Below are 25,599 nucleotides of genomic sequence, written 5' to 3' on the forward strand. Positions count from 1 at the left end.
TTAGTATTTATTAGATCATACCTTCCCCAGGGTTAGTATTTATTAAATTGTCCCCTCACCAGTGTTAGTATTTATTAGATTGTCCCCTCCCCAGGGTTCGCATTTATTAGATTGGCCCTTCCCCAGGGTTAGTCTTTATTAAATTGGCCCTTCCGCAGGATTAGTATTTATTAGATTGGCCCTTCCCCAGGATTAGTATTCATAAGATTGTCCCTTCCCCATGATTAGTATTTATTAGATTGTCCCTTCCCCAGGGTTAGTATTATTAGATTGTCCCTTCCCCAGGGTTAGTATTTATTAGATTGTCCCTTCCCCAGGGTTAATATTTATGAGTGTGTCCCTTCCCCAGGGTTAGTATTTATTAGATTGGCCCTTCCCCAGGGTTAGTATTTATTACATTGTCTGCTCACCAGGGCTAGTATTTATTTGATGGTCTCTTCTCCAGGGTTAGTATTTATTCGATTGTTCTTCCTTCCCCAGGTTCAGCATTTATTAGATCGAACCTTCCCCAGGGTTAGTATTTATTAGATTGTCCCTTCCCCAGGTTTAGTATTTATTAGATTGTCCCTTCCCCAGGGTTAGTATTTTTTAGATTGGCCCTTCCCCAGGGTTAGTATTTATTAGATTGGCCCTTCCCTGGGGTTAGTATTTATTACATTGCCCCGTCCCCCAGGTTAGTATTTATTTGATTGTCCCTTCCCAAGTGTAAGCATTTATTAGATTGGCCCTTCCCCAGGGTTAGCATTTATTAGATTGGCCCTTCCCCAGGGCTAGTATTTATTGAATTGGCCCTTCCCCAGGATTCGTATTTATTAGATTGTCCCCTCCCAAGGGTTAGTATTTATAAGATTGTCCCTTCCCCATGATTAGTATTTCTTAGATTGTTCCTTCCCCAGGGTTAGTATTTATTAGATTGGCCCTTCCCCATGATTAGTCTTTATTAGATTGTCCCTTCCCCAGGGTTAGTATTTATTCGATTGTCCCTTCGCCAGGATTAGTATTTATTAGATTGGCCCTTCCCCAGGGTTAGTATTTATTAGATTGTCCCTTCCCCATGATTAGTATTTATTAGATTGGCCCTTCCCCAGGGTTAGCATTTATTAGATTGGCCCTTCCCCAGGGCTAGTATTTATTGAATTGGCCCTTCCCCAGGATTCGTATTTATTAGATTGTCCCCTTCCCAGCGTTAGTATTTATTAGATTGTCCCTTCCCTAGGGTTAGTATTTATTAGATTGGCCCTTCCGCAGCATTAGTATTTATAAGATTGTCCCTTCCCCAGGGTTAGTATTTATTTGATTGTCCCTTCCCCAGGTTGAGTATTTATTAGATTGTCCCTTCCCAATGATTAGTGTTTATTAGATTGTCCCTTTCCCTGCGTTAGTATTTATTAGATTGGCCCTTCCCCATGATTAGTATTCATTACATTGTCCCCTCCCCAGCGTTAGTATTTATTAGATTGTCCCCTCCCCAGGGTTAGTATTTATTCGATTGTCGCTCCGCCAGGATTAGTATTTATTAGATTGGCCCTTCCCCAGGTTGAGTATTTATTAGATTGTCCCTTCCCCATGATTAGTATTTATTAGATTGGCCCTTCCCCAGGGTTAGTATTTATTAGATTGCCCTTCCCCAAGGTTAGTATTTATTAGATTGTCCCCTCCCCAGGGTTAGCATTTATTAGATTGGCCCTTCCCCAGGGTTAGTATTTATTAGATTGGCCCTTCCCCAGGGTTAGTATTTATTAGATTGGCCCCGCCACAGCGTTAGTATTTATTAGATTGTCCCTTCCTCAGGGTTAGTATTTATTAAATGGGCCCTTCCGCAGGATTAGTATTTATTAGATTGGCCCTTCCCCAGGATTAGTATTTATAAGATTGTCCCTTCTGCATGATTAATATTTATTAGATTGTCCCTTCCCCAGGGTTAGTATTTATTAGATTGTCCCTTCCCCAGGGTTAGTATTTATTAGATTGTCCCTTCCCCAGGGTTAATATTTATGAGATTGTCCCTTCCCCAGGGTTAGTATTTAGTAGATTGGCCCTTCCCCAAGGTTAGTATTTATTACATTGTCCCTTTCCCAGGGTTAGTATTTATTACAGTGTCTGCTCACCAGGGCTAGTATTTATTTGATGGTCCCTTCTCCAGGGTTAGTATTTATTCGATTGTTCTTCCTTCCCCAGGTTCAGCACTTATTAGATCGAACCTTCCCCAGGGTTAGTATTTATTAGATTGTCCCTTCCCCAGGTTTAGTATTTATTAGATTGTCCCTTCCCCAGGGTTAGTATTTTTTAGATTGGCCCTTCCCCAGGGTTAGTATTTATTAGATTGGCCCTTCCCCGGGGTTAGTAGTTATTACATTGCCCCTTCCCCCAGGTTAGTATTTATTTGATTGTCCCTTCCCAAGGGTTAGTATTTATTAGATTGTCCCTTCCCCATGATTAGTATTTATTAGATTGTCCCTTCCCAGGGTTAGTATTTATTAGATTGTCCCTTCCCCAGGGTTAGTGTTTATTAGATTGTCCCTTCCCCAAGGTTAGTATTTATTAGATTGTCCCTTCCCCAGGGTTAGTATTTATTAGATTGACCCTTCCCCATGATTAGTCTTTATTAGATTGTCCCTTCCCCAGGGTTAGTATTTATTCGATTGTCCCTTCGCCAGGATTAGTATTTATTAGATTGGCCATTCCCCAGGGATAGTATTTATTAGATTGTCACTTCCCCATGATTAGCATTTATTAGATTGGCCCTTCCCCAGGGTTAGCATTTATTAGATTGGCCCTTCCCCAGGGTTAGTATTTATTGAATTGGCCCTTCCCCAGGATTAGTATTTATTAGATTGTCCCCTCCCCAGCGTTAGTATTTATTAGATTGTCCCTTCCCCAGGGTTAGTATTTATAAGATTGTCCCTTCCCCACGGTTAGTATTTATTTGATTGTCCCTTCGCCAGGATTAGTATTTATTAGATTGGCCCTTCCCCAGGGTTTGTATTTATTAGATTGTCCCTTCCCCATGATTAGTATTTATTAGATTGTCCCTTCCCCATGATTAGTATTTATTAGCTTGTCCCTTCCCAGGGTTAGTATTCATTAGCTTGTCCCCTCCCCAGGGTTAGTGTTTATTAGATTGGCCCTTCCCCATGGTTAGTATTTATTAGATTGTCCCTTCCCCAGGGTTAGTATTTATTACATTGTCTGCTCACCAGGGCTACTATTTATTAGATGGACCCTTCCCCAGGGTTAGTATTTATTACATTGCCCCTCCCCATGATTAGTATTTATTAGATTGTCCCTTCCCAGGGTTAGTATTTATTAGATTGTCCCTTCCCCAGCGTTAGTATTTATTAGATTGTCCCTTCCCCAGGGTTAGTATTTATTAGATTGTCCCTTCCGCAGCATTAGTATTCATAAGATTGCCCCTTCCCCAGGGTTAGTATTTATTTGATTGTCCCTTCGCCCGGATTAGTATTTATTAGATTGGCCCTTCCCCAGGGTTAGTATTTATTAGATTGTCCCTTCCCCATGATTAGTATTTATTAGATTGGCCCTTCCCAAGGGTTAGAATTTATTGGATTGTCCCGTCCCCATGATTAGTATTTATTAGATTGTCCCTTCCCCAGGGTTAGTATTTATTAGATTGTCCCTTCCCCAGGATTAGTATTTATTAGATTGGCCCTTCCCCAGGGATAGTACTTATTACATTGCCCCTCCCCATGATTAGTATTTATTACATTGTCTGCTCACCAGTGCTAGTATTTATTTGATGGTCCCCTCTCCAGGGTTAGTATTTATTCGATTGTTCTTCCTTACCCAGGTTCAGCATTTATTAGATCATACCTTCCCCAGGGTTAGTATTTATTAAATTGTCCCCTCACCAGTGTTAGTATTTATTAGATTGTCCCTTCCCCAGGGTTAGTATTTATTAGATCATACCTTCCCCAGGGTTAGTATTTATTAAATTGTCCCCTCACCAGTGTTAGTATTTATTAGATTGTCCCCTCCCCAGGGTTCGCATTTATTAGATTGGCCCTTCCCCAGGGTTAGTCTTTATTAAATTGGCCCTTCCGCAGGATTAGTATTTATTAGATTGGCCCTTCCCCAGGATTAGTATTCATAAGATTGTCCCTTCCCCATGATTAGGATTTATTAGATTGTCCCTTCCCCAGGGTTAGTATTATTAGATTGTCCCTTCCCCAGGGTTAGTATTTATTAGATTGTCCCTTCCCCAGGGTTAATATTTATGAGTGTGTCCCTTCCCCAGGGTTAGTATTTATTAGATTGGCCCTTCCCCAGGGTTAGTATTTATTACATTGTCTGCTCACCAGGGCTAGTATTTATTTGATGGTCTCTTCTCCAGGGTTAGTATTTATTCGATTGTTCTTCCTTCCCCAGGTTCAGCATTTATTAGATCGAACCTTCCCCAGGGTTAGTATTTATTAGATTGTCCCTTCCCCAGGTTTAGTATTTATTAGATTGTCCCTTCCCCAGGGTTAGTATTTTTTAGATTGGCCCTTCCCCAGGGTTAGTATTTATTAGATTGGCCCTTCCCTGGGGTTAGTATTTATTACATTGCCCCGTCCCCCAGGTTAGTATTTATTTGATTGTCCCTTCCCAAGTGTAAGCATTTATTAGATTGGCCCTTCCCCAGGGTTAGCATTTATTAGATTGGCCCTTCCCCAGGGCTAGTATTTATTGAATTGGCCCTTCCCCAGGATTCGTATTTATTAGATTGTCCCCTCCCAAGGGTTAGTATTTATAAGATTGTCCCTTCCCCATGATTAGTATTTCTTAGATTGTTCCTTCCCCAGGGTTAGTATTTATTAGATTGGCCCTTCCCCATGATTAGTCTTTATTAGATTGTCCCTTCCCCAGGGTTAGTATTTATTCGATTGTCCCTTCGCCAGGATTAGTATTTATTAGATTGGCCCTTCCCCAGGGTTAGTATTTATTAGATTGTCCCTTCCCCATGATTAGTATTTATTAGATTGGCCCTTCCCCAGGGTTAGCATTTATTAGATTGGCCCTTCCCCAGGGCTAGTATTTATTGAATTGGCCCTTCCCCAGGATTCGTATTTATTAGATTGTCCCCTTCCCAGCGTTAGTATTTATTAGATTGTCCCTTCCCTAGGGTTAGTATTTATTAGATTGGCCCTTCCGCAGCATTAGTATTTATAAGATTGTCCCTTCCCCAGGGTTAGTATTTATTTGATTGTCCCTTCCCCAGGTTGAGTATTTATTAGATTGGCCCTTCCCCATGATTAGTATTCATTACATTGTCCCCTCCCCAGCGTTAGTATTTATTAGATTGTCCCCTCCCCAGGGTTAGTATTTATTCGATTGTCGCTCCGCCAGGATTAGTATTTATTAGATTGGCCCTTCCCCAGGTTGAGTATTTATTAGATTGTCCCTTCCCCATGATTAGTATTTATTAGATTGGCCCTTCCCCAGGGTTAGTATTTATTAGATTGTCCCTTCCCCATGATTAGTATTCATTAGATTGGCCTTTCCCCAGGGTTAGTATTTATTAGATTACCCTTCCCCAGGGTTAGTATTTATTAGATTGCCCTTCCCCAAGGTTTGTATTTATTAGATTGTCCCCTCCCCAGGGTTAGCATTTATTAGATTGGCCCTTCCCCAGGGTTAGTATTTATTGGATTGGCCCTTCCCCAGGGTTAGTATTTATTAGATTGGCCCCTCCACAGCGTTAGTATTTATTAGATTGTCCCTTCCTCAGGGTTAGTATTTATTAAATTGGCCCTTCCGCAGGATTAGTATTTATTAGATTGGCCCTTCCCCAGGATTAGTATTTATAAGATTGTCCCTTCTCCATGATTAATATTTATTAGATTGTCCCTTCCCCAGGGTTAGTATTTATTAGATTGTCCCTTCCCCAGGGTTAGTATTTATTAGATTGTCCCTTCCCCAGGGTTAATATTTATGAGATTGTCCCTTCCCCAGGGTTAGTATTTATTAGATTGGCCCTTCCCCAAGGTTAGTATTTATTACATTGTCCCTTCCCCAGGGTTAGTATTTATTACATTGTCTGCTCACCAGGGCTAGTATTTATTTGATCGTCCCTTCTCCAGGGTTAGTATTTATTCGATTGTTCTTCCTTCCCCAGGTTCAGCATTTATTAGATCGAACCTTCCCCAGGGTTAGTATTTATTAGATTGTCCCTTCCCCAGGTTTAGTATTTATTAGATTGTCCCTTCCCCAGGGTTAGTATTTTTTAGATTGGCCCTTCCCCGTGATTAGTATTTATTAGATTGTCCCTTCCCCAGGGTTAGTATTTATTAGATTGTCCCTTCCCCAGGATTAGTATTTATTAGATTGGCCCTTCCCCAGGGATAGTACTTATTACATTGCCCCTTCCCCCGGGTTAGAATTTATTTGATTGTCCCTTCCCCAGGGTAAGCATTTATTAGAGTGGCCCTTCCCCAGGGTTAGCATTTAATAGATTGACACTTCCCCAGGGTTAGTATTTATTGAATTGGCCCTTCCCCAGGATTAGTATTTTTTAGATTGTCCCCTCCCCAGCGTTAGTATTTATTAGATTGTCCCTTCCCCAGGGTTAGTATTTATTAGATTGTTCCTTCCCCATGATTAGTATTTATTAGATTGTCCCTTCCCAGGGTTAGTATTTATTAGATTGTCCCTTCCCCAGGGTTAGTGTTTATTAGATTGGCCCTTCCCCAAGGTTAGTATTTATTAGATTGTCCCTTCCCCCGGGTTAGTATTTATTACATTGTCTGCTCACCAGGGCTTGTATTTATTTGATTCACCCTTCCCCAGGGTTAGTATTTATTATATTGCCCCTCCCCATGATTAGTATTTATTACATTGTCTGCTCACCAGTGCTAGTATTTATTTGATGGTCCCCTCTCCAGGGTTAGTATTTATTCGATTGTTCTTCCTTACCCAGGTTCAGCATTTATTAGATCATACCTTCCCCAGGGTTAGTATTTATTAAATTGTCCCCTCACCAGTGTTAGTATTTATTAGATTGTCCCTTCCCCAGGGTTAGTATTTATTAGATCATACCTTCCCCAGGGTTAGTATTTATTAAATTGTCCCCTCACCAGTGTTAGTATTTATTAGATTGTCCCCTCCCCAGGGTTCGCATTCATTAGATTGGCCCTTCCCCAGGGTTAGTCTTTATTAAATTGGCCCTTCCGCAGGATTAGTATTTATTAGATTGGCCCTTCCCCAGGATTAGTATTCATAAGATTGACCCTTCCCCATGATTAGTATTTATTAGATTGTCCCTTCCCCAGGGTTAGTATTATTAGATTGTCCCTTCCCCAGGGTTAGTATTTATTAAATTGTCCCTTCCCCAGGGTTAATATTTATGAGAGAGTCCCTTCCCCAGGGTTAGTATTTATTAGATTGGCCCTTCCCCAGGGTTAGTATTTATTACATTGTCTGCTCACCAGGGCTAGTATTTATTTGATGGTCTCTTCTCCAGGGTTAGTATTTATTCGATTGTTCTTCCTTCCCCAGGTTCAGCATTTATTAGATCGAACCTTCCCCAGGGTTAGTGTTTATTAGATTGTCCCTTCCCCAGGTTTAGTATTTATTAGATTGTCCCTTCCCCAGGGTTAGTATTTTTTAGATTGGCCCTTCCCCAGGGTTAGTATTTATTAGATTGGCCCTTCCCTGGGGTTAGTATTTATTACATTGCCCCGTCCCCCAGGTTAGTATTTATTTGATTGTCCCTTCCCAAGTGTAAGCATTTATTAGATTGGCCCTTCCCCAGGGTTAGCATTTATTAGATTGGCCCTTCCCCAGGGCTAGTATTTATTGAATTGGCCCTTCCCCAGGATTCGTATTTATTAGATTGTCCCCTCCCAAGGGTTAGTATTTATAAGATTGTCCCTTCCCCATGATTAGTATTTCTTAGATTGTTCCTTCCCCAGGGTTAGTATTTATTAGATTGGCCCTTCCCCATGATTAGTCTTTATTAGATTGTCCCTTCCCCAGGGTTAGTATTGATTCGATTGTCCCTTCGCCAGGATTAGTATTTATTAGATTGGCCCTTCCCCAGGGTTAGTATTTATTAGATTGTCCCTTCCCCATGATTAGTATTTATTAGATTGGCCTTTCCCCAGGGTTAGTATTTATTAGATTACCCTTCCCCAGGGTTAGTATTTATTAGATTGCCCTTCCCCAAGGTTTGTATTTATTAGATTGTCCCCTCCCCAGGGTTAGCATTTATTAGATTGGCCCTTCCCCAGGGTTAGTATTTATTGGATTGGCCCTTCCCCAGGGTTAGTATTTATTAGATTGGCCCCTCCACAGCGTTAGTATTTCTTAGATTGTCCCTTCCTCAGGGTTAGTATTTATTAAATTGGCCCTTCCGCAGGATTAGTATTTATTAGATTGGCCCTTCCCCAGGATTAGTATTTATTAGATTGTCCCTTCCCCAGGGTTAGTATTTATTAGATTGTCCCTTCCCCAGGGTTAGTATTTATTAGATTGTCCCTTCCCCAGGGTTAATATTTATGAGATTGTCCCTTCCCCAGGGTTAGTATTTATTAGATTGGCCCTTCCCCAAGGTTAGTATTTATTACATTGTCCCTTCCCCAGGGTTAGTATTTATTACATTGTCTGCTCACCAGGGCTAGTATTTATTTGATCGTCCCTTCTCCAGGGTTAGTATTTATTCGATTGTTCTTCCTTCCCCAGGTTCAGCATTTATTAGATCGAACCTTCCCCAGGGTTAGTATTTATTAGATTGTCCCTTCCCCAGGTTTAGTATTTATTAGATTGTCCCTTCCCCAGGGTTAGTATTTTTTAGATTGGCCCTTCCCCAGGGTTAGTATTTATTAGATTGGCCCTTCCCCGGGGTTAGTATTTATTACATTGCCCCTTCCCCCAGGTTAGTATTTATTTGATTGTCCCTTCCCAAGGGTAAGCATTTATTAGATTGGGCCTTCCCCAGGCTTAGTATTTATTAGATTGACCCTTTCCCATGATTAGTCTTTATTAGATTGTCCCTTCCCCAGGGTTAGTATTTATTCGATTGTCCCTTCGCCAGGATTAGTATTTATTAGATTGGCCCTTCCCCAGGGATAGTATTTATTAGATTGTCCCTTCCCCATAATTAGCATTTATTAGATTGGCCCTTCCCCAGGGTTAGCATTTATTAGATTGGCCCTTCCCCAGGGTTAGTATTTATTGAATTGGCCCTTCCCCAGGATTAGTATTTATTAGATTGTCCCCTCCCCAGCGTTAGTATTTATTAGATTGTCCCTTCCCCAGGGTTAGTATTTATAAGATTGTCCCTTCCCCAGGGTTAGTATTTACTTGATTGTCCCTTCGCCAGGATTAGTATTTATTAGATTGGCCCTTCCCCAGGGTTAGTATTTATTAGATTGTCCCTTCCCCATGATTAGTATTTATTAGATTGTCCCTTCCCCATGATTAGTATTTATTAGATTGTCCCTTCCCAGGGTTAGTATTCATTAGATTGTCCCCTCCCAAGGGTTAGTGTTTATTAGATTGGCCCTTCCCCATGGTTAGTATTTATTAGATTGTCCCTTCCCCAGGGTTAGTATTTATTACATTGTCTGCTCACCAGGGCTACTATTTATTAGATTGACCCTTCCCCAGGGTTAGTATTTATTACATTGCCCCTCCCCATGATTAGTATTTATTAGATTGTCCCTTCCCAGGGTTAGTATTTATAAGATTGTCCCTTCCCAGGGTTAGTATTTATTAGATTGTCCCTTCCCCAGGCTTAGTGTTTATTAGATTGGCCCTTCCCCAAGGTTAGTATTTATTAGATTGTCCCTTCCCCATGATTAGTATTTATTAGATTGTCCCTTCTCCAGGGCTAGTATTTATTAGATTGTCCCTTCCCCAGTGATAGTACTTATTACATTGCCCCTTCCCCCGGGTTAGAATTTATTTGATTGTTCCTTCCCCAGGGTAAGCATTTATTAGATTGGCCCTCCCCCAGGGTTAGCATTTAATAGATTGACACTTCCACAGGGTTAGTATTTATTGAATTGGACCTTCCCCAGGATTAGTATTTATTAGATTGTCCCCTCCCCAGCGTTAGTATTTATTAGATTGTCCCTTCCCCAGGGTTAGTATTTATTAGATTATTCCTTCCCCATGATTAGTATTTATTAGATTGTCCCTTCCCAGGGTTAGTATTTATTAGATTGTCCCTTCCCCAAGGTTAGTGTTTATTAGATTGGCCCTTCCCCAAGGTTAGTATTTATTAGATTGTCCCTTCCCCTGGGTTAGTACTTATTACATTGTCTGCTCACCATGGCTTGTATTTATTTGATTGACCCTTCCCCAGGGTTAGTATTTATTACATTGCCCCTCCCCATGATTAGTATTTATTACATTGTCTGCTCACCAGTGCTAGTATTTATTTGATGGTCCCCTCTCCAGGGATAGTATTTATTCGATTGTTCTTCCTTCCCCAGGTTCAGTATTTATTAGATCATACCTTCCCCAGGGTTAGTATTTATTAAATTGTCCCCTCACCAGTGTTAGTATTTATTAGATTGTCCCTTCCCCAGGGTTAGTATTTAGTAGATCATACCTTCCCCAGGGTTAGTATTTATTAAATTGTCCCCTCACCAGTGTTAGTATTTATTAGATTGTCCCCTCCCCAGGGTTAGCATTTATTAGATTGGCCCTTCCCCAGGGTTAGTCTTTATTAAATTGGCCCTTCCGCAGGATTAGTATTTATTAGATTGGCCCTTCCCCAGGATTAGTATTTATAAGATTGTCCCTTCCCCATGATTAGTATTTATTAGATTGTCCCTTCCCCAGGGTTAGTATTATTAGATTGTCCCTTCCCCAGGGTTAGTATTTATTAGATTGTCCCTTCCCCAGGGTTAATATTTATGAGATTGTCCCTTCCCCAGGGTTAGTATTTATTAGATTGGCCCTTCCCCAAGGTTAGTATTTATTACATTGTCCCTTCCCCAGGGTTAGTATTTATTACATTGTCTGCTCACCAGGGCTAGTATTTATTTGATGGTCCCTTCTCTAGGGTTAGTATTTATTCGATTGTTCTTCCTTCCCCAGGTTCAGCATTTATTAGATCGAACCTTCCCCAGGGTTAGTATTTATTAGATTGTCCCTTCCCCATGATTAGTATTTATTAGATTGGCCCTTCCCCAGGGTTAGTATTTATTAGATTGTCCCTTCCCCATGATTAGTATTTATTAGATTGGCCCTTCCCCAGGTTTAGTATTTATTAGATTGTCACTTCCTCAGGATTAGTATTTATTAGATTGGCCCTTCCCCAATGTTAGTATTTATTAGATTCTCCCCTCACCAGGGTTAGTATTTATTAGATTGTCCCCTCCCCAGCGTAAGTATTTATTAGATTGTCCCTTCCCCAGGGTTAGTATTTATTAGATTGGCACTTCCGCAGGATTAGTATTTATTAGATTGTCCCTTCCCCAGGGTTAGTATTTATTAGATTGGCCCTTGCCCAGGATTAGTATTTATTAGATTGTCCCATCCCCAGCACTGGTATTTATTAGATTGTCCCTTCCCCAGGTTTAGTATTTATTAGATTGGCGCTTCAGCAGGATTAGTATTTATTAGATAGTCCCTTCCCCCGGTCCAATATTTATTAGATTGTTCCTTCCCCAGGGTTAGTATTTATTAGATTGTCCCTTCCCCAGGCTTAGTATTTATTAGATTGTGCCTTCCCCAGGGTTAGTATTTATTAGATTGTACCTTCCCCATGGTTAGTATTTATTAGATTGTCCCTTCCCCAGGGTTAGTATTTATTAGATTGTCCCTTCCCCAGTGTTAGTATTTATTAGATTGTCCCCTTCCCAGGGTTAGTATTTATTGGATTGTCCCTTCCCCAGTGTTAGTATTTATTAGATTGCCCTTCCCCAGGGTTAGTATTTATTGGATTGTCCCTTCCCCAGGGTTAGTATTTATTGGATTGTCCCTTCCCCAGGGTTAGTATTTATTAGATTGTCCCTTCCCCAGTGTTAGTATTTATTAGATTGCCCTTCCTCAGGGTTAGTATTTATTAGATTGTCCCTTCCCCAGGGTTAGTATTTATTAGATTGTCCCTTCCCCAGGGTCAGTATTTATTAGATTGTCCCTTCCCCAGGGTCAGTATTTATTAGATTGTCCCTTCCCCAGGGTTAGTATTTATTAGATTGTCCACTCCCCAGGGTTAGTATTTATCAGATTGTCCCTTCCCCATGATTAGTATTTATTAGATTGGCCCTTCCCCAGGATTAGTATTTATTAGATTGGCCCTTCCCCATGATTAGTATTTATTAGATTGGCCCTTCCCCGGGATTAGTATTTATTAGATTGTCCCCTCCCTCGGGTTAGTCTTTATTAGATTGTCCCTTCCACAGTGTTAGTATTTTTTAGATTGTCCCCTCCCCAGTGTTAGTGTGTATTAGATTGTCCCCTCCCCAGGGCTAGTAATTATTAGATTATCCCTTCCCCAGGGTTAGTATTTATTAGATTGTCCTTTCCCCAGGGTTAGTATTTATTAGATTGTCCCTTCCCCAGGGTTAGTATTTATTAGATTGTCCCTTCCCCATGATTAGTATTTATTAGATTGGCCCTTCCCCAGGTTTAGTATTTATTAGATTGTCCCTTCCCCAGGATTAGTATTTATTAGATTGGCCGTTCCCCAATGTTAGTATTTATTAGATTGTCCCCTCACCAGGGTTAGTATTTATTAGATTGTCCCCTCCCCAGCGTTAGTATTTATTAGATTGGCGCTTCAGCAGGATTAGTATTTATTAGATTGTCCCTTCCCCAGGGTTAGTATTTATTAGATTGTCCCTTCCCCAGTGTTAGTATTTATTAGATTGCCCTTCCTCAGGGTTAGTGTTTATTAGATTGTCCCTTCCCCAGGGTTAGTATTTATTAGATTGTCCCTTTCCCAAGGTCAGTATTTATTAGATTGTACCTTCCCCATGGTTAGTATTTATTAGATTGTCCCTTCCCCAGGGTTAGTATTTATTAGATTGTCCCTTCCCCAGTGTTAGTATTTATTAGATTGTCCCCTTCCCAGGGTTAGTATTTATTGGATTGTCCCTTCCCCAGTGTTAGTATTTATTAGATTGCCCTTCCCCAGGGTTAGTATTTATTGGATTGTCCCTTCCCCAGGGTTAGTATTTATTGGATTGTCCCTTCCCCAGGGTTAGTATTTATTAGACTGTCCCTTCCCCAGTGTTAGTATTTATTAGATGGCCCTTCCTCAGGGTTAGTATTTATTAGATTGTCCCTTCCCCAGGGTTAGTAGTTATTAGATTGTCCCTTCCCCAGGGGCAGTATTTATTAGATTGTCCCTTCCCCAGGGTCAGTATTTATTAGATTGTCCCTTCCCCAGGGTTAGTATTTATTAGATTGTCCCCTCCCCAGGGTTAGTATTTATCAGATTGTCCCTTCCCCATGATTAGTATTTATTAGATTGGCCCTTCCCCAGGATTAGTATTTATTAGATTGTCCCTTCCCCATGATTAGTATTTATTAGATTGGCCCTTCCCCGGGATTAGTATTTATTAGATTGTCCCCTCCCTCGGGTTAGTCTTTATTAGATTGTCCCTTCCACAGTGTTAGTATTTTTTAGATTGTCCCCTCCCCAGTGTTGGTGTGTATTAGATTGTCCCCTCCCCAGGGCTAGTAATTATTAGATTATCCCTTCCCCAGGGTTAGTATTTATTAGATTGTCCTTTCCCCAGGGTTAGTATTTATTAGATTGTCCCTTCCCCAGGGTTAGTATTTATTAGATTGTCCCTTCCCCATGATTAGTATTTATTAGATTGGCCCTTCCCCAGGTTTAGTATTTATTAGATTGTCCCTTCCCTAGGATTAGTATTTATTAGATTGGCCCTTCCCCAATGTTAGTATTTATTAGATTGTCCCCTCACCAGGGTTAGTATTTATTAGATTGTCCCCTCCCCAGCGTTAGTATTTATTAGATTGGCGCTTCAGCAGGATTAGTATTTATTAGATTGTCCCTTCCCCAGGGTTAGTATTTATTAGATTGTCCCTTCCCCAGTGTTAGTATTTATTAGATTGCCCTTCCTCAGGGTTAGTGTTCATTAGATTGTCCCTTCCCCAGGGTTAGTATTTCTTAGATTGTCCCTTTCCCAAGGTCAGTATTTATTAGATTGTCCCTTCCCCAGGGTCAGTATTTATTAGATTGTCCCTTCCCCAGGGTTAGTATTTATTAGATTGTCCCCTCCCCACGGTTAGTATTTATCAGATTGTCCCTTCCCCATGATTAGTATTTATTAGATTGGCCCTTCCCCAGGATTAGTATTTATTAGATTGTCCCTTCCCCATGATTAGTATTTATTAGATTGGCCCTTCCCTGGGATTAGTATTTATTAGATTGCCCCTCCCTAGGTTTAGTCTTTATTAGATTGTCTCTTCCACAGTGTTAGTGTTTTTTTAGATTGCCCCCTCCCCAGTGTTAGTGTGTATTAGATTGTCCCCTCCACAGGGCTAGTATTTATTAGATTATCCCTTCCCCAGGGTTAGTATTTATTAGATTGTCCCTTCCCCAGGGTTAGCATTTATTAGATTGGCCCTTCCCCATGATTAGTATTTATTAGATTGGCCCTTCCCCAGGGTTAGTATTTATTAGATTGTCCCTTCCCCATGATTAGTATTTATTAGATTGGCCCTTCCCCAGGGTTAGCATTTATTTGATTGGCCCTTCCCCAGCGTTAGTAATTATTAAATTGGCCGTTCTCCAGGATTAGTATTTATTAGATTGGCTCTTCCCAGGGTTAGTATTTATTAGATTGTCCCTTCCCCATGATTAGTATTTATTAGATTGTCCTTTTCCCAGGATTAGTATTTATTAGATTGGTGGTTCCCCAAGGTTCGTATTTATTAAATTGTCCCTTCCCCATGATTTGTATTTATTACTTTGTCCCTTCCCCAGAGTTAGTATTTATTAGATTGTCCCTTCCCCATGATTTGTATTTATTAGATTGTCCTTTCCCCAGGGTTAGTATTTATTAGATTGTCCCTTCCCCAGGGTCAGTATTTATTAGATAGGCCCTTCCCCAGCATTAGTATTTATTTCATTGACCCTTCCCCAGGGTTAGAATTTATTAGATTCTCCCCTCCCCCGGTTTCGTATTTATTAGTTTGTTCCTTCCCCAGGGTTAGTATTTATTAGATTGTCCCTTCCCCAGGCTTAGTATTTATTAGATTGTCCCTTCCCCAGGGTTATATTTATTAGATTGTCCCTTCCCCAGGGTTAGTATTTATTAGATTGTCCCTTCCGCAGGGTTAGTATTTATTAGATTGTCCCTTCCCCAGGGTTCGTATTTACTAGATTGTCCCTTCCCAGGGTTAGTATTTATTGGATTGTCCCTTCCCCAGGGTCAGTATTTATTAGATTGGCCCTTACCCAGCGTTAGTATTTATTTCATTGACCCTTCCCCAGCGTTAGGATTTATTAGATTGTCCCCTCCCCGGTTTAGTATTTATTAGATTGTTCCTTCCCCAAGGTTAATATTGATTAGATTGTCCCTTCCCCATGATTAGTATTTATTAGATGTGTCCCCTCCCACGGGCTAGTATTTATTAGATTGTCCCTTCCCCATGATTAGTATTTATTGGATTGTCCCTTCCCCAGGGTTAGTATTTATTAGATTGGCCCTTCCCCAGGGTTAGTATTTATTAGATTGTCACTTCCCCAGGATTAGTATTTATTAGATTGTCCCTTCCCCATGATTAGTATTTATTAGATTGGCCCTTCCCCGGGATTAATATTTATTAGATTGCCCCTCCCTAGGTTTAGTCTTTATTCGATTGTCCCTTCCACAGTGTTAGTATTTTTTAGATTGTCCCCTCCCCAGTGTTAGTGTGTATTAGATTGTCCCCTCCACAGGGCTAGTATTTATTAGATTATCCCTTCCCCAGGGTTAGTATTTATTAGATTGTCCCTTCCCCAGTGTTAGTATTTATTAGATTGTCCCTTCCCCAGGGTTAGTATTTATTAGAATGTCCCTTCCCCATGATTAGTATTTATTAGATTGGCCCTTCCCCAGGGTTAGTATTTATTAGATTGTCCCTTCCCCATGATTAGTATTTATTAGATTGGCCCTTCCCCAGGGTTAGCATTTATTTGATTGGCCCTTCCCCAGGGTTAGTAATTATTAAATTGGCCGTTCTCCAGGATTAGTATTTATTAGATTGGCCCTTCCCCAGGGTTAGTATTTATTAGATTGTCCCTTCCCCATGATTAGTATTTATTAGATTGTCCCTTCCCCAGGGTCAGTATTTATTAGATAGGCCCTTCCCCAGCGTTAGTATTTATTTCATTGACCCTTCCCCAGGGTTAGAATTTATTAGATTCTCCCCTCCCCCGGTTTCGTATTTATTAGTTTGTTCCTTCCCCAGGGTTAGTATTTATTAGATTGTCCCTTCCCCAGGCTTAGTATTTATTAGATTGTCCCTTCCCCAGGGTTATATTTATTAGATTGTCCCTTCCCCAGGGTTAGTATTTATTAGATTGTCCCTTCCGCAGGGTTAGTATTTATTAGATTGTCCCTTCCCCAGGGTTCGTATTTACTAGATTGTCCCTTCCCAGGGTTAGTATTTATTGGATTGTCCCTTCCCCAGGGTCAGTATTTATTAGATTGGCCCTTACCCAGAGTTAGTATTTATTTCATTGACCCTTCCCCAGGGTTAGGATTTATTAGATTGTCACTTCCCCAGGATTAGTATTTATTAGATTGTCCCTTCCCCATGATTAGTATTTATTAGATGTGTCCCCTCCCACGGGCTAGTATTTATTAGATTGTCCCTTCCCCATGATTAGTATTTATTGGATTGTCCCTTCCCCAGGGTTAGTATTTATTAGATTGGCCCTTCCCCAGGGTTAGTATTTATTAGATTGTCACTTCCCCAGGATTAGTATTTATTAGATTGTCCCTTCCCCATGATTAGTATTTATTAGATTGGCCCTTCCCCGGGATTAATATTTATTAGATTGCCCCTCCCTAGGTTTAGTCTTTATTCGATTGTCCCTTCCACAGTGTTAGTATTTTTTAGATTGTCCCCTCCCCAGTGTTAGTGTGTATTAGATTGTCCCCTCCACAGGGCTAGTATTTATTAGATTATCCCTTCCCCAGGGTTAGTATTTATTAGATTGTCCCTTCCCCAGTGTTAGTATTTATTAGATTGTCCCTTCCCCAGGGTTAGTATTTATTAGAATGTCCCTTCCCCATGATTAGTATTTATTAGATTGGCCCTTCCCCAGGGTTAGTATTTATTAGATTGTCCCTTCCCCATGATTAGTATTTATTAGATTGGCCCTTCCCCAGGGTTAGTATTTATTAGATTGGTCCTTCCCCAAGGTTAGTATTTATTAGATTGTCCCTTCCCCATGATTAGTATTTATTAGATTGTCCTTTCCCCAGGGTTAGTATTTATTAGATTGTCCCTTCCCCAGGGTCAGTATTTATTAGATTGGCCCTTCCCCAGCGTTAGTATTTATTTGCTTGACCCTTCCCCAGGGTTAGTATTTATTAGATTGTCCCCTCCCCCGGTTTAGTATTTATTAGATTGTTCCTTCCCCAGGGTTAGTATTTATTAGATTGTCCCTTCCCCAGGCTTAGTATTTATTAGATTGTCCCTTCCCCAGGGTTAGTATTTATTAGATTGTCCCTTCCCCAGGGTTAGTATTTATTAGATTGTCCCTTCCGCAGGGTTAGTATTTATTAGATTGTCCCTTCCCCAGGGTTCGTATTTACTAGATGGTCCCTTCCCAGGGTTAGTATTTATTGGATTGTCCCTTCCCCAGGGTTAGTATTTATTAGATTGTCCCCTTCCACAGTGTTAGTATTTTTTAGATTGTCCCCTCCTCAGGGTTAGTATTTATTAGATTGTTCCTTCCCCAAGGTTAATATTGATTAGATTGTCCCTTCCCCATGATTAGTATTTATTAGATGTGTCCCCTCCCAAGGGCTAGTATTTATTAGATTGTCCCTTCCCCATGATTAGTATTTATTAGATTGTCCCGTCCCCAGGGTTAGTATTTATTAGATTGTCCCTTCCCAAGGGTTAGTATTTATTAGATTGTCCCTTCCCCATGATTAGTGTTTCTTAGATTGTCCCTTCCCCTCGGTTAAAATTTATTAGAGAGGTCCTTCCCTATGATTAGTATTTATTAGATTGTCCCTTCCCCAGGCTTAGTATTTATTAGATTGTCCCTTCCCCAGGGTTATATTTATTAGATTGTCCCTTCCCCAGGGTTAGTATTTAGTAGATTGTCCCTTCCGCAGGGTTAGTATTTATTAGATTGTCCCTTCCCCAGGGTTCGTATTTACTAGATTGTCCCTTCCCAGGGTTAGTATTTATTGGATTGTCCCTTCCCCAGGGTCAGTATTTATTAGATTGGCCCTTACCCAGCGTTAGTATTTATTTCATTGACCCTTCCCCAGGGTTAGGATTTATTAGATTGTCCCCTCCCCGGTTTAGTATTTATTAGATTGTTCCTTCCCCAAGGTTAATATTGATTAGATTGTCCCTTCCCCATGATTAGTATTTATTAGATGTGTCCCCTCCCACGGGCTAGTATTTATTAGATTGTCCCTTCCCCATGATTAGTATTTATTGGATTGTCCCTTCCCCAGGGTTAGTATTTATTAGATTGGCCCTTCCCCAGGGTTAGTATTTATTAGATTGTCACTTCCCCAGGATTAGTATTTATTAGATTGTCCCTTCCCCATGATTAGTATTTATTAGATTGGCCCTTCCCCGGGATTAATATTTATTAGATTGCCCCTCCCTAGGTTTAGTCTTTATTCGATTGTCCCTTCCACAGTGTTAGTATTTTTTAGATTGTCCCCTCCCCAGTGTTAGTGTGTATTAGATTGTCCCCTCCCCAGGGCTAGTATTTATTAGATTATCCCTTCCCCAGGGTTAGTATTTATTAGATTGTCCCTTCCCCAGTGTTAGTATTTATTAGATTGTCCCTTCCCCAGGGTTAGTATTTATTAGAATGTCCCTTCCCCATGATTAGTATTTATTAGATTGGCCCTTCCCCAGGGTTAGTATTTATTAGATTGTCCCTTCCCCATGATTAGTATTTATTAGATTGGCCCTTCCCCAGGGTTAGCATTTATTTGATTGGCCCTTCCCCAGGGTTTGTAATTATTAAATTGGCCGTTCTCCAGGATTAGTATTTATTAGATTGGCCCTTCCCCAGGGTTAGTATTTATTAGATTGTCCCTTCCCCATGATTAGTATTTATTAGATTGTCCCTTCCCCAGGGTCAGTATTTATTAGATAGGCCCTTCCCCAGCGTTAGTATTTATTTCATTTACCCTTCCCCAGGGTTAGAATTTATTAGATTCTCCCCTCCCCCGGTTTCGTATTTATTAGTTTGTTCCTTCCCCAGGGTTAGTATTTATTAGATTGTCCCTTCCCCAGGCTTAGTATTTATTAGATTGTCCCTTCCCCAGGGTTATATTTATTAGATTGTCCCTTCCCCAGGGTTAGTATTTATTAGATTGTCCCTTCCGCAGGGTTAGTATTTATTAGATTGTCCCTTCCCCAGGGTTCGTATTTACTAGATTGTCCCTTCCCAGGGTTAGTATTTATTGGATTGTCCCTTCCCCAGGGTCAGTATTTATTAGATTGGCCCTTACCCAGCGTTAGTATTTATTTCATTGACCCTTCCCCAGGGTTAGGATTTATTAGATTGTCCCCTCCCCGGTTTAGTATTTATTAGATTGTTCCTTCCCCAAGGTTAATATTGATTAGATTGTCCCTTCCCCATGATTAGTATTTATTAGATGTGTCCCCTCCCACGGGCTAGTATTTATTAGATTGTCCCTTCCCCATGATTAGTATTTATTGGATTGTCCCTTCCCCAGGGTTAGTATTTATTAGATTGGCCCTTCCCCAGGGTTAGTATTTATTAGATTGTCACTTCCCCAGGATTAGTATTTATTAGATTGTCCCTTCCCCATGATTAGTATTTATTAGATTGGCCCTTCCCCGGGATTAATATTTATTAGATTGCCCCTCCCTAGGTTTAGTCTTTATTCGATTGTCCCTTCCACAGTGTTAGTATTTTTTAGATTGTCCCCTCCCCAGTGTTAGTGTGTATTAGATTGTCCCCTCCCCAGGGCTAGTATTTATTAGATTATCCCTTCCCCAGGGTTAGTATTTATTAGATTGTCCCTTCCCCAGTGTTAGTATTTATTAGATTGTCCCTTCCCCAGGGTTAGTATTTATTAGAATGTCCCTTCCCCATGATTAGTATTTATTAGATTGGCCCTTCCCCAGGGTTAGTATTTATTAGATTGTCCCTTCCCCATGATTAGTATTTATTAGATTGGCCCTTCCCCAGGGTTAGTATTTATTAGATTGGTCCTTCCCCAAGGTTAGTATTTATTAGATTGTCCCTTCCCCATGATTAGTATTTATTAGATTGTCCTTTCCCCAGGGTTAGTATTTATTAGATTGTCCCTTCCCCAGGGTCAGTATTTATTAGATTGGCCCTTCCCCAGCGTTAGTATTTATTTGCTTGACCCTTCCCCAGGGTTAGTATTTATTAGATTGTCCCCTCCCCCGGTTTAGTATTTATTAGATTGTTCCTTCCCCAGGGTTAGTATTTATTAGATTGTCCCTTCCCCAGGCTTAGTATTTATTAGATTGTCCCTTCCCCAGGGTTAGTATTTATTAGATTGTCCCTTCCCCAGGGTTAGTATTTATTAGATTGTCCCTTCCGCACGGTTAGTATTTATTAGATTGTCCCTTCCCCAGGGTTCGTATTTACTAGATGGTCCCTTCCCAGGGTTAGTATTTATTGGATTGTCCCTTCCCCAGGGTTAGTATTTATTAGATTGTCCCCTTCCACAGTGTTAGTATTTTTTAGATTGTCCCCTCCTCAGGGTTAGTATTTATTAGATTGTTCCTTCCCCAAGGTTAATATTGATTAGATTGTCCCTTCCCCATGATTAGTATTTATTAGATGTGTCCCCTCCCAAGGGCTAGTATTTATTAGATTGTCCCTTCCCCATGATTAGTATTTATTAGATTGTCCCGTCCCCAGGGTTAGTATTTATTAGATTGTCCCTTCCCCAGGGTTAGTATTTATTAGATTGTCCCTTCCCCATGATTAGTGTTTCTTAGATTGTCCCTTCCCCTCGGTTAAAATTTATTAGAGAGGTCCGTCCCTATGATTAGTATTTATTAGATTGTCCCTTCCCCAGGGTTAGTATTTATTCGATTGTCCCTTCGCCAGGATTAGTATTTATTAGATTGGCCCTTCCCCAGGGTTAGTATTTATTAGATTGTCCCTTCCCCATGATTAGTATTTATTAGATTGGCCCTTCCCCAGGTTTAGTATTAATTAGATTGTCACTTCCTCAGGATTAGTATTTATTATATTGGCCCTTCCCCAATGTTAGTATTTATTAGATTCTCCCCTCACCAGGGTTAGTATTTATTAAATTGTCCCCTCCCCAGCGTAAGTATTTATTAGATTGTCTCTTCCCCAGGGTTAGTATTTATTAGATTGGCACTTCCGCAGGATTAGTATTTATTAGATTGTCCCTTCCCCAGGGTTAGTATTTATTAGATTGGCACTTCCGCAGGATTAGTATTTATTAGATTGTCCCTTCCCCAGGGTTAGTATTTATTAGATTGTCCCTTCCCCAGGGTTAGTATTTATTAGATTGTCCCTTCCGCAGGGTTAGTATTTATTAGATTGTCCCTTCCCCAGGGTTCGTATTTACTAGATTGTCCCTTCCCAGGGTTAGTATTTATTGGATTGTCCCTTTCATAGGGTTAGTATTTATAAGATTGGCCCTTGCCCAGGATTAGTATTTATTAGATTGTCCCATCCCCAGCACTGGTATTTATTAGATTGTCCCTTCCCCAGGTTTAGTATTTATTAGATTGGCGCTTCAGCAGGATTAGTATTTATTAGATAGTCCCTTCCCCCGGTCCAATATTTATTAGATTGTTCCTTCCCCAGGGTTAGTATTTATTAGATTGTCCCTTCCCCAGGCTTAGTATTTATTAGATTGTGCCTTCCCCAGGGTTAGTATTTATTAGATTGTACCTTCCCCATGGTTAGTATTTATTAGATTGTCCCTTCCCCAGGGTTAGTATTTATTAGATTGTCCCTTCCCCAGTGTTAGTATTTATTAGATTGTCCCCTTCCCAGGGTTAGTATTTATTGGATTGTCCCTTCCCCAGTGTTAGTATTTATTAGATTGCCCTTCCCCAGGGTTAGTATTTATTGGATTGTCCCTTCCCCAGGGTTAGTATTTATTGGATTGTCCCTTCCCCAGGGTTAGTATTTATTAGATTGTCCCTTCCCCAGTGTTAGTATTTATTAGATTGCCCTTCCTCAGGGTTAGTATTTATTAGATTGTCCCTTCCCCAGGGTTAGTATTTATTAGATTGTCCCTTCCCCAGGGTCAGTATTTATTAGATTGTCCCTTCCCCAGGGTTAGTATTTATTAGATTGTCCCCTCCCCAGGGTTAGTATTTATCAGATTGTCCCTTCCCCATGATTAGTATTTATTAGATTGGCCCTTCCCCAGGATTAGTATTTATTAGATTGTCCCTTCCCCATGATTAGTATTTATTAGATTGGCCCTTCCCCGGGATTAGTATTTATTAGATTGTCCCCTCCCTCGGGTTAGTCTTTATTAGATTGTCCCTTCCACAGTGTTAGTATTTTTTAGATTGTCCCCTCCCCAGTGTTAGTGTGTATTAGATTGTCCCCTCCCCAGGGCTAGTAATTATTAGATTATCCCTTCCCCAGGGTTAGTATTTATTAGATTGTCCCTTCCCCAGGGTTAGTATTTATTAGATTGGCCCTTCCCCAGGGTTAGTATTTATTAGATTGTCCCTTCCCCATGATTAGTATTTATTAGATTGGCCCTTCCCCAGGGTTAGTATTTATTGGATTGTCCCTTCCCCAGGGTTAGTATTTATTGGATTGTCCCCTCCCCAGTGTTAGTGTGTATTAGATTGTCCCCTCCCCAGGGCTAGTATTTATTAGATTATCCCTTCCCCAGGGTTAGTATTTATTAGATTGTCCCTTCCCCAGTGTTAGTATTTATTAGATTGTCCCTTCCCCAGGGTTAGTATTTATTAGAATGTCCCTTCCCCATGATTAGTATTTATTAGATTGGCCCTTCCCCAGGGTTAGTATTTATTAGATTGTCCCTTCCCCATGATTAGTATTTATTAGATTGGCCCTTCCCCAGGGTTAGTATTTATTAGATTGGTCCTTCCCCAAGGTTAGTATTTATTAGATTGTCCCTTCCCCATGATTAGTATTTATTAGATTGTCCTTTCCCCAGGGTTAGTATTTATTAGATTGTCCCTTCCCCAGGGTCAGTATTTATTAGATTGGCCCTTCCCCAGCGTTAGTATTTATTTGCTTGACCCTTCCCCAGGGTTAGTATTTATTAGATTGTCCCCTCCCCCGGTTTAGTATTTATTAGATTGTTCCTTCCCCAGGGTTAGTATTTATTAGATTGTCCCTTCCCCAGGCTTAGTATTTATTAGATTGTCCCTTCCCCAGGGTTAGTATTTATTAGATTGTCCCTTCCCCAGGGTTAGTATTTATTAGATTGTCCCTTCCGCAGGGTTAGTATTTATTAGATTGTCCCTTCCCCAGGGTTCGTATTTACTAGATGGTCCCTTCCCAGGGTTAGTATTTATTGGATTGTCCCTTCCCCAGGGTTAGTATTTATTAGATTGTCCCCTTCCACAGTGTTAGTATTTTTTAGATTGTCCCCTCCTCAGGGTTAGTATTTATTAGATTGTTCCTTCCCCAAGGTTAATATTGATTAGATTGTCCCTTCCCCATGATTAGTATTTATTAGATGTGTCCCCTCCCAAGGGCTAGTATTTATTAGATTGTCCCTTCCCCATGATTAGTATTTATTAGATTGTCCCGTCCCCAGGGTTAGTATTTATTAGATTGTCCCTTCCCCAGGGTTAGTATTTATTAGATTGTCCCTTCCCCATGATTAGTGTTTCTTAGATTGTCCCTTCCCCTCGGTTAAAATTTATTAGAGAGGTCCTTCCCTATGATTAGTATTTATTAGATTGTCCCTTCCCCAGGGTTAGTATTTATTCGATTGTCCCTTCGCCAGGATTAGTATTTATTAGATTGGCCCTTCCCCAGGGTTAGTATTTATTAGATTGTCCCTTCCCCATGATTAGTATTTATTAGATTGGCCCTTCCCCAGGTTTAGTATTAATTAGATTGTCACGTCCTCAGGATTAGTATTTATTATATTGGCCCTTCCCCAATGTTAGTATTTATTAGATTCTCCCCTCACCAGGGTTAGTATTTATTAGATTGTCCCCTCCCCAGCGTAAGTATTTATTAGATTGTCTCTTCCCCAGGGTTAGTATTTATTAGATTGGCACTTCCGCAGGATTAGTATTTATTAGATTGTCCCTTCCCCAGGGTTAGTATTTATTAGATTGGCACTTCCGCAGGATTAGTATTTATTAGATTGTCCCTTCCCCAGGGTTAGTATTTACTAGATTGTCCCTTCCCAGGGTTAGTATTTATTGGATTGTCCCTTTCATAGGGTTAGTATTTATAAGATTGGCCCTTGCCCAGGATTAGTATTTATTAGATTGTCCCATCCCCAGCACTGGTATTTATTAGATTGTCCCTTCCCCAGGTTTAGTATTTATTAGATTGGCGCTTCAGCAGGATTAGTATTTATTAGATAGTCCCTTCCCCCTGTCCAATATTTATTAGATTGTTCCTTCCCCAGGGTTAGTATTTATTAGATTGTCCCTTCCCCAGGCTTAGTATTTATTAGATTGTGCCTTCCCCAGGGTTAGTATTTATTAGATTGTACCTTCCCCATGGTTAGTATTTATTAGATTGTCCCTTCCCCAGGGTTAGTATTTATTAGATTGTCCCTTCCCCAGTGTTAGTATTTATTAGATTGTCCCCTTCCCAGGGTTAGTATTTATTGGATTGTCCCTTCCCCAGTGTTAGTATTTATTAGATTGCCCTTCCCCAGGGTTAGTATTTATTGGATTGTCCCTTCCCCAGGGTTAGTATTTATTGGATTGTCCCTTCCCCAGGGTTAGTATTTATTAGATTGTCCCTTCCCCAGTGTTAGTATTTATTAGATTGCCCTTCCTCAGGGTTAGTATTTATTAGATTGTCCCTTCCCCAGGGTTAGTATTTATTAGATTGTCCCTTCCCCAGGGTCAGTATTTATTAGATTGTCCCTTCCCCAGGGTTAGTATTTATTAGATTGTCCCCTCCCCAGGGTTAGTATTTATCAGATTGTCCCTTCCCCATGATTAGTATTTATTAGATTGGCCCTTCCCCAGGATTAGTATTTATTAGATTGTCCCTTCCCCATGATTAGTATTTATTAGATTGGCCCTTCCCCGGGATTAGTATTTATTAGATTGTCCCCTCCCTCGGGTTAGTCTTTATTAGATTGTCCCTTCCACAGTGTTAGTATTTTTTAGATTGTCCCCTCCCCAGTGTTAGTGTGTATTAGATTGTCCCCTCCCCAGGGCTAGTAATTATTAGATTATCCCTTCCCCAGGGTTAGTATTTATTAGATTGTCCCTTCCCCAGGGTTAGTATTTATT

Source organism: Scyliorhinus torazame, chromosome 23 (genome assembly GCF_047496885.1).
Source record: "Scyliorhinus torazame isolate Kashiwa2021f chromosome 23, sScyTor2.1, whole genome shotgun sequence".
Lineage (NCBI taxonomy): Eukaryota > Metazoa > Chordata > Chondrichthyes > Carcharhiniformes > Scyliorhinidae > Scyliorhinus > Scyliorhinus torazame.